Source organism: Perognathus longimembris, unplaced genomic scaffold (genome assembly GCF_023159225.1).
Source record: "Perognathus longimembris pacificus isolate PPM17 unplaced genomic scaffold, ASM2315922v1 HiC_scaffold_5535, whole genome shotgun sequence".
In the NCBI taxonomy this organism is placed as follows: domain Eukaryota; kingdom Metazoa; phylum Chordata; class Mammalia; order Rodentia; family Heteromyidae; genus Perognathus; species Perognathus longimembris.
The window spans coordinates 45,791-56,474 of record NW_025960973.1 but is presented as its reverse complement, the minus strand read 5'-3'; positions in this window follow the sequence as shown (position 1 = coordinate 56,474).

The window sequence follows — 10,684 nt, the reverse complement described above, 5'->3', positions numbered from 1 at the left end:
ACACGTGCACAAACACACAAACATGCACACGCGCACAAACACACAAACACATGCACACACACTTCTCCAGTGTTACTCTGAAGTTACCAAGAAGTTAATAATGACTAACACAAAACAAAAGCTTACTAAGTTTCACCAACTTTCTTTTTTTTGGGGGGGGGGGCAGTCCTGGGCCTTGAACTCAGGGCCTGAGCACTGTCCCTGGCTTCTTTTTGCTCAAGGCTAGAACTCTGCCATTTGAGCCACAGCGCCACTTCTGGCCGTTTTCTGTATATGTGGTGCTGGGGAATGGAACCCAGGGCCTCATGTATACAAGGCAAGCACTGTTGCCACTAGGCCATATCCCCAGCCCCACCAACTTTCTTAAGATCACAGATAGATGTATGTCTCTATGGAGAAAATAACATTATCATCACCATATTTGCATTTAAGGAAACAAAAGCACTTAGAGCCAGGTCATAATGCAATGTCATGTAGTCAGTGGAGAAGGAACTTAAACCCAACACTCTAACAGTAACAGTAACAGTAGTGTTCACAGTCGAGAATTAAATCATCTACTGTGGAAGGAGGTCTACTTAGTTTGGACAAACAGCATTACAAAAGCAGCAGAGAGTATTATTCTATATATGTCAAATTATCTGCATAGTTCTCTAAGTGGAGGAAGAATGAGAGGTGGAGAGGTGGGGAAAATGTTTTCCCATACAGTGAGGATGTATATGTATGATTTCTCATGGCATTTTTTTCCAGTCCTGGGGCTTGAACTCAATGCCTGGGCACTGTCCCTGAACATCCTTTGCTCAAGCTAGCACTCTACCTCTTGAGCCACAGCTCCACTTCTGGCTTTTCCTGTTTATGTGGCACTGAGGAGTTGAACCAGGGCTTCATGCGTGCTAGGCAAGCACTCTACTACTAAGCCACATTCCCAGCCCTCTCATGGTATTCTTAGTAATTTTCTATGTTGTATGGTTTTCTGTTTCTAAAAACCACAGCATGTATGGGGTTAAAATGACAATACAACTTTAAAAATCAATTCATTTGAATTTTGCTGTCACTTTAAAAGGATCAAAGTCCAATAGAAATGCTTGTAATCTAATGGGAGTTTGGGGGAGATACGGGTGCCAGTCCTGGGGCTTTAATTTAGGGCTTGGGGCCTGTCCCTGAGCTTCTCTGTTCAAAGATAGCACTCTAGCACTTGAGCTACAGCTCCACTTCCAGCTTTGTGGTGGTTAATTGGAGATGATAGTCTCATGGATTTTTCTACCCAGGTTGACTTTGAACTTTAATCTTCAGATCTCAGCCTCCTAAGCAGCTAGGATTACAGGTGGGAGCCGCCAGTACCCCGTTTTAAGGGAATATTTGTAGAAGACACTAGTTCTTCCTGTTCTCTTGAGAATGCTGGCTGCACTTGTAGAAACAAACACCATCCTCCCTCTAGTGGCTAGGTGACAAATACCTAGAGACTGAGCATACACAAGGTAGCACATTTTTTTTCTTTCTTTCTTTCTTTTTGTTTTTTTAATTATTAATGTTATTTACTTTTTATGTATGTGGTACCAGGGAATTGAACCCATGGCCTCGTGCATACTAGACAAGTACTCTACCATAAAAGCACTTTCCCGGCCCCAGGACCTGTTCTTTTGATGTCCTAAAGAAAATATATTTATTTACTTGCAAGTTTATTTTTGTGTGCATGTACCATTGTGGGACTTGAACTCAGGGACTAGGTGCTGCCCCTGGGCTTTTGTGCTTAATACTAGCACTCTACCACTTGAGCCACTGTTCCACTTCAGGCTTTTTGGAGGTTAACTGAAGTTAAGAGTCTCACAGACTTTACTGCCCAAGCTGGCATCAAACCTCAATTTTCAGATCTCAGCCTCCTGAGTAGTTTGCATTAAAAACATGAACCACAGGTGCCTGGTCAGTTTATTTTTTTTAAGACTCTGACCAACATAAGACTTTTTTTTTTTTTGCCAGTCCTGGGGCTTGGACTCAGGGCCTGAGCACTGTCCCTGGCTTCTTCCAGCTCAAGGCTAGCACTCTGCCACCTGAGCCACAGCGCCCCTTCTGGCCGTTTTCCATATATGTGGTGCTGGGGAATGGAACGGAGAGCTTCATGTGTAGGAGGCAAGCACTCTTGCCACTAGGCCATATCCCCAGCCCAACATAAGACTTTTTACATCATTCAAAAGAATGATAGAACATGCGTCTGAAAGTTAATTACCTTGTAACAGACCAATACACAGTTGTACAAAACATACACACACATACTCTCACCAACTATAAAGCTATGTTGTCAAGACATTTACATAAGGATCAGCTATACAAGATCTGCCACAAGATTACTCTTATACTTTATATTATTATAGCCAATATTTAAATAAGAATATTTAGTAGTGAGCACTGGTGGCTCATGCCTATAATCCTAGCTACTCAGGAAGCTGAGACATGAGCATTACAATGGATCAAAGCCACCATGGGGAGGAAAGTCCATAGGAGTCTTAACTCCAAATAATAACCAATAGGCCAGAAATGGAGTGGTGGCTCAAGTGGTAGAGTGCTAGCCTGAGCAAGAAACCTCAAAGACAGCATCCAGACCCTGAGTTCAAGACTCAGAACTGGCACAAAAAAATAATGATGAAAAAATTAGTAATTAATGTTGTTTTGCCTTTTTTGTTTTGTGTTCAATATTAAAAACTTTATGGCTAAATTCAACTAATAAGTAATGTTCTAAATTAAGAGCAATGAGAATCCACCAAACCTTAGTTATTTCATTGGTACTGGGAATCGAGAGCAAACTTTAAATTCATCTTTTGATTAGCCTAAGAAAGATGTGAATCAAAACGAAACACCCACCATCCTGGAAATATTAGCTATTGCTACAAATGTGCCCACATTTCTTCAAGAGGTAAGAAAAGCAAGGAATATTTGTTGAACAGCAACTTTGAACCAATAAGTTTACTTGGTCTCTCCCAGAAACAGAACAGGGACTGCCAAATGCCTGAGATGTATCAGGCACTCCTGAAGCGACTGGAGATACAAGAGTGAATGGGACAAAGTTCCTGCTCTCCTGGACCTTGCATGCTACAGAAGGTAGACAGACAAGAACAGGCAAACAACTGAGCAAGATAAGTTTGGAAAGTGATATGTCGTTATGGAGAAAATATCTAGATATGGTTGGCAGGGAAGACATCTCTGGAGAGTGGCATTTGACTTCAGATAGGTAGTGGAGAGATAGAATATCCCCTGCAGAGAAGAATTAATATGAAAGATGTCACATGTCATTGCCTGAAGCTTCTGCATTACTACAGATTTTCAGAAAAAAATAAAGCACATAAATGCAGTCCAAAAGATAATAATAAACATTCCTTAAGATAAAAGCTGATTCTGCATAGACAGTCTTCCTCATCTGAATCAAAACTATTCAGGGGGTTGGGTGCCAGTGGCTCACATCTGTAGTACTGCCTAGTGAGTAGACTCACATCCAATGGATCATGAATCAAATACAGCCGAGACAGAAAAGCCTGCAGATTCCATTCCCAAAATAATTAGCCAAAAGCAGGGCTGAAGGGGGTGGCTCAAGTAGTAGAGCACCAACCATGACCAAAAAGGCCTCATGAGAGTACAAGGCCCTCAATTTTAAGCCCAGGTACCGGCACACACACACACACACAAATGTGTATGGGAGGATGTGTGCAAATTACATTTAAATATATCATTTGATACAAGGGATTTGTATATAAAATAAATCCCATGGAGGAGGATTCTCCTAGAATCAGTCCCCCATGGACACAGAAGGATGATGGTAGGCTCAAGAAATGTGAAGGCAGAGGAGAGTGAGAGCACATACAGTAGGAGACAGGCAGGAATCAGTCAGGCCGTGCCTTCTGGCTGTGAGGTTGGAGTGGAAGTTGAAGCATAAGATGAAGCCATACTGCCAGACGCTGGTGGCTCATGCCTGTAATCCTAGTTACTCAGGAGGCTGAGATCTGAGGGTCGAAGTGCAAACCCACCTGGGCAGGACAGTCAATGGGACTCATCTCCAACTGACCACCAGAAAACTGGAAATGGTGCTGTGGCTCAAAATAGCAGAGCACTAGCCTTGAGCAAAACACAGCTCGGGAACATCACCCAGGCCCCGAGTTCAAGCCCCTTGACTCACCAAAAAGAAAACTAAAAGTCTCATGAAAGAGAGTAACATGATTTGTATTTTTATGCTAGAACTTTATTATTTTGCTTTACCTTTCCAGGGCTCAGGTTACATTCTTTAATACATTTTGTTACTGAGTAGTTTTGTGAATGAATTAATACAAGGATGAATGAACAAATAAGCAGATTTCTTTCAAGACTCAGTCATGCCTTATGAATAAATAAAATCCTAGTATCATCTGTAAAACCCAAATGCTGTCTCATACCAAAAAAATCCAAAGAATCCTTTTATTTTGTTTTCATTAGTGCATACTAATTGTACAAAATCAGAGGTTTTATTGGAGCTGGGAATGTGGCTTAGCTGTAGAGTGCTTGCCTAGCATGCATGAAGGCCTGGGTTCGATTTCTCAGCACCACATAAACAGAAAATGCCAGAAGTGGCGCTGTGGTTTAAGTGGTAGAGTGCTGCTGGCCTTGAGCAAAAGAAGCAAAAGCTTGAGCAAAAGTTCAGGGACAGTGCCCAGGCCTTGAGTTCAAACCCCAGGACAGGCAAAATAATAATCATTATTAGTAATACTTATTATGAATAATAGGTTTTGTTATACTCCTATATATACATACAAGGTACTTTGATCATATTCATTTACTCCATTAAGTAATCTTTTTCATTAAATTATTATCTTCTGTAAAATACGTGTAAGTCAGGCTTTGTGGTAGAGCACTTGCCTAACATTCATGAGCTACTGGATTCCATCCCCAGCACCATAAGTTTTTAAAAAATGGGCAAAAAGGGCTGGGGATATGGCCTAGTGGCAAGAGTGCTCGCCTCGTATACAAGAAGCCCTGGGTTCGATTCCCCAGCACCACATATACAGAAAATGGCCAGAAGTGGCGCTGTGGCTCTGAAGTGGCAGAGTGCTAGCCTTGAGCAAAAGGAAGCCAGGGACAGTGCTCAGCCGCTGAGTCCAAGGCCCAGGACTGGCAACAACAACAAAAAAAAAGGGCAAAAAGAATTTGACCACACCTGGTGCTGGTGGCGCATCCCTGTAATTCTATCCATAAACTCAATAACAGAAAATCTGCACAACAAAGGTTTAAGTATGGAAAAAGTAAAGAAAAACAAGATACAAGCCCAATGCTGGTAGCTCATGCCTGTAATCCTAGCTCCTCCAGAGGCTGAGATCTAAGTATCTTTGTTTGAAGCCAGTTCAGGCAGAAAAGTCTGTGAGACTCCTATCTCCAATTAACTACCACAACGTCAGAAGTAGAGGTGTGCTTCAAATGGTACAGTTCTAGCCTTGAACAAAAAAGCTTGAAGACAGTTTCCAGGCCCAGAATTCAAGCTCCAGGACAGGCATAAAAATTGTTTTAATCTAGTTTTTCCCATATTTATCTTTATTGTGAGACTGATGTTAGCAGTAGCAGAAATATAAATATCCATCAGATCTCAGCCTCGTGAGTAGCTGGAATTACAGGCATGTGCCAACCAGCAACCATCTAATAGCTGTTCAATTTTCTACAGTCTGTAGTAGTTTCTGTCCTTACCATGATGCTTTTGAATGTCCCTCACATGGGTTTGTTTGATGCTTTATGAATTGACTGATGTCGTAAAATGTGGGTGGCAAAAGCCATAGAGGGGGATGCCTTTCTCACCAGAGCACAGCAATGCCTACAGGTGATAGGAATATGTCAAACCACTACTGTTCCTACCCTTCGCTACTTACCTAAGGCATCCTCTGCCAGGTCTCTCCAGAGGAAGAGAACTATGTTTTTATCCTATACTAGTATTTAGAGTTACTAAGTCCAGTCCCTTTTCAAGAGGAGAATTTATCTCTAGCTCCTGGAGGAATACCAAAGAACTTATCAGAAGAATTTCAACAGAATTGTGCCCCCAAAAGACGCACACAATATATTTTCAGAATTGATAAACCACACCCCAGTCAAAGGACTTACACAGGGTTAGATGTGTATGCAGTTCTTTTTGTCTTCAGCCTTTCAGAGTCTAATTGAAACACTTGTACAGTTACTGAGGTCAGCCCCTCTCCCTGTCCTCTCTGCCCAGTTAATCACTGATTTGTAACACAGTTGCCTTTCCTTGGCACAGTCTGTTGTCCTGTCCTAGTTGTTTAATTATGTTTGCATAGAGTAAATTGCTTGTAGAATAGGTAGGCATTTCTATGGCTTTGAAGCAGCACAGTGATACCTCCGCAGCCCCTGTCCCATACACAACAGTTCAGTCTTCCTTTCCTTTCTCTTTCCTTCTTTCTTTTGTTTGTTCTTTCTTTTCCTTCCATCATTCCTTCCCTCCCTCTTTTTTCTCTTTCTTTCTTTCTTTTTGATGCTAGTCCTTAGAGCCTTGTGCTCTTGCTTGTTTTTTCTTCTTTTTTTTTTTCACTCAAGGCTGGTGCTCTACCACTTGAGCAATACCTTCATTTCTGGGTTTTTGCTGACTAATGGGAGATAAGAATTTCACAGACTTTTCTGCCTGGGTTGGCTTCAAACTATGACCCTCAAATCTTAGCCTTCTGAGTAGCTAGCCACTGGCACCAGACTGCAAACCATCTAAAACTGATGATACTGCATTTCATCTAAAAGCTGATATTGCATTTCATCTGAATTATGAAAAGAATTCTTAACCTTGATGATTCTCTTCATGAGGCTCACTAGTCTTTTATTATAACAGAAACATACTTAGGTCATTGAAATCAAAATGAATCTATCTTCATTTCTTAATCTTTGCAAGATAACACCCCAATAAAGGTTACCTTTGAACGGTGGCACCAGCAGTTCAAAGTGGAGAATGCTTAAATGAACGGATTCTCTTTTTGAGACCTTTTGGCATTAGTCAATAATCAAATCAATAGGTCAAACACTGAGCATTCAAAAAAGACTTGAAAATTAAAATTATTGATTACAGTCATAATATCTCATTAAAACCTGTTTGGAAACATAATAGCAGCTTTTGAAATGTTATTTTTCATGAATGAGATGGTATTTCTCAAAATAGAAAAAAAAAAACATACACAACCCATTCTAATCCCAAAACATGGACAGGTAACTTCATCTGCTTTCACCTAACAGTCCTTCAACTAATCTCAGCTCCCAAGGGAGAGGTGATAGTGGTGGCCATGAAGAGGGAATAGAGAAATGGGAGAAAAGCTGGGTGTGGAACCACAGTCTTAGCTAGTCAGGCTAATCAAGATACAAAGGCAGGAGTGCAGAAAAGCAACATGAATAAAGGCATGGCAATGCATACACGGTGATATTCATATATACACAGACTGTCTGATGGTTTACTTAGGGTGGAGTCCAATGATGTAACTCTTCTGGACATCTAATGAACTATTTCACAGAATGAATACCCAAAGCTGAAACATGGCTGGGGCAAGGAATCAGCAGAGGGGGTGGGGGAAGAGGAATGGAGAGAGGAAGGGTGGGCAAATTTAGTCATCATAGTCAATGAACTACATAACTTGAGGGTAGGAATGGGGTGGGGAAAGATGAGGGAGAGCCCAGTGCCAGTGGCTCAGGCCTGTGATCCTAGCTACTCAGGAGGCTGAGATCAGAGGACCAGCGTTCAAAGACACTCCAGGCAGGAAAGTCTGTGAGACTCTTGCCTGCAATTAACCACCAGAAAAATCTGAAGTGGCCCTGTGGTGCAAAGCGGTAGAGCACTAGCATTGAGCAAAAGAGCTCAGAGACAGCACTCAGGGCCCAAGTTCAAGCCCCATGACCAATAACAACAACAACACTGAAGGTTAACATTATTATAAGATCTCATATCTATCCAACTCAAAATCTCATTCCACAAGTCACAGTGCAGTACTGTTGCACTTTTTAGCATTGAAAGCTTTACTGATTCTCGTTCTGACACTTTCAAGCATGCGCAGTATTGGAATCAGTACACTAAAGGTCATAAGCTGACTGTAGTATGTGACTAGGTGGCAGTGACTCTACTCAGCAAGACAAAGTACAAGGCATTTGTTCTTCTGAAGTCCTGGCGAATAATGAATTGCTTTACAGATGTACGCAGTTTGATTAGCAGCCTTTATGACCTCTATTCCATATTCAACCTTTTCCAGCTCCAAAACTGTACCTTTGACTTTGTGAACTACTGATATAAATCTAGGATTCTGGAGCAAATTCCATTTCTCACTCTAGTTAGGTGATAAAAACATAGAAATGGTGTGTCAGGTATGGCTGCTTAAGCCTGTAGTCCTAGCTATTAGGAAGGTGGAGATCAGGGTGGCTGTGTTTGGAGTAGAGAATGGACAAAGAAAAAGAAAGGAGGGAGCTCCTGAGGGAGGGAAGGAAGGAAGGAAGGAAAGAAGGAAGGAAGGAAGGAAGGAAGGAAGGAAGGAAGGAAGGAAGGAAGGGAAAGAAGTAAAGAAAGAAGGAAGGCAGGGAGGGAGGAAAGGAGAGAGGGCAGGCAGACACGATCAACCATCAAACTGCCTGCCCAAGCAGTTGAACCAGTCAATGGCTTTAAGCAAGTTAACTTTCTGTGCTTCAGCCCCCTCCTCTGCAATAGAGGAAAATTAATGATCTACTTGATAAGGTACGTGTGAAGATCAATGGCTCACATACAAAGCTAGAAGTTCCTCAGATACAGAAAAGCTTTAAGTGGAAGCTGTAACATGAGTCACAACCTAGGAAAAAATTTCTTCCCCTTTTAAGTTACTAAATTCAGCACTGCAGTGTGCATGTGTGTAAGTAGCTCAAGCCACACAGGCAGAGAGAACACGAAAGTCTACCTGGCGATCATGTTTTTCAATATCCCAGATCCTGTCATGGATGTTAGTGATCATATTCAAAGACTCCTCTTTAAGACGATCCTCAAATTTCAATGGAAGCAAATCTTTGATGAACCCAAAAATCTACCTGGAAGGATGGAACCATCTAAAAATGAAAGGCATACTTTATTGTAAATACATAGTCCAGTGACCTTGCTGCTGTTGAGCGTATGGCCTGGAATCTGACTAGAATCTGGTTGGGCTTTCCAGAATACCTCTCAGACGCCATGTACTTAGGAAATTTCAATTATTGTCTCTTTTGGTGTGGATCTAGGCTTCCAGAAAGAGAGTTAATTTGCAAAATAAGGCATACTATGGCTTGGATAGGTTTCATTCCCTCCATAGCTGATGGGGAAGTTTAGTCCCTGAGGGAGGAGAGGCATGGAGAAGATGCAGGTATTGCATTTGTGGTGTTTAGGAGTCAACATTAGATCATTGGGAGAGGTAGAAGGAGGGAAGGCAGAAAGAGAGAAAAAGAGAGACAGAGAGAAAGACAGAGAGGGAGAGACAGAGAGACAGAGAGAGTACTAGTTAGTGCCTGCAAACCATGTTTTAAAGAAGGTTCTCCAAAGCTGACAACCCCCCCACCAGCCTTATTTTTATTGTAGAAGAATACATCCCCACTTGAGCCACAGCTCCACTTGGCTTTCTGTTGATTAGGTGGAGATGAAAGTCTCACAGACTTTTCTTCCCAGGCTGGCTTCAAACCACAATCCCCAGCTCTCAGCCTCCTGAGCAGCTAGGATTACAGGTGGAAGCCATTGGCACCAGGCTCCACATCTCCCATTTCATCCTAAAGCCTATGAACCAAACCTCCATCATTTGGGTATACCAAGTTCCAAAGCCATAAGCTCTAAAACTTTGTTGGAAACTGTCTTTATAAAAGAAGATAGTAAATTGGCAAGTATGTTGGGAAAAGACCTCGAACAAGTGAAAGGCGAGCAGTGGAAGCACGTGCAGGGGTCTTGGCAGCATCTTTCTAAGTGACTAAAGTGTGCGCCCTCTGACTCAGAAGTCCCAGTTAAGAACTTACACCCCACGTTTGCTGGCCCACGAATCAGAGGGATTGTGCATCACCACAGTGAAAGATTAGACGCCGCCCAAATGTCTAAATAGATGGTGTACATTCTGTGCCATTATATATGCTTGTGAACTAAATGTTGGAGGTTTTCTTTCTTTCTTTTTTTTTTTTTTTTTGCCAGTCCTGGGCCTTGGACTCAGGGGCTGAGCAGTGTCCCTGGCTTCCGTTTGCTCAAGGCTAGCACTCTGCCACTTGAGCCACAGTGCCACTTCTGGCCATTTTCTGTATATGTGGTGCTGGGGAATCGAACCCAGGGCCTCATGTATATGAGGCAGGCACTCTTGCCACTAGGCCATATCCCCAGCCCTAAATGTTGGAGGTTTTCTTTGGAAGGGGAGCGACAATGAAAAGGAACCCAGGGATTTGGCTATACAAAGCCAAACCTTTGCCTCTTGAGTGCTGGAATGACAGGCATACACCACCATTCCTGCCTATGAGCAAACTGTTGATGTGTTGTCATGGGGTTACTTCTGAGTTATCTTAAGCAAAGAATGTACCCCTGAGCAATTAGTAGTATGCGACTTCATGTGATTGTTTTATTGATTAGGGTTTTTTGTTTTCTTTTCTTTTTGTTTTACGAGTCCTATGGCTTGGACTCAGGGCCTGAGCACTGTCCCTGGCTTCTTTTTGCTCTAGGCTAGCACTGTGCCACTTGAGCCACAGC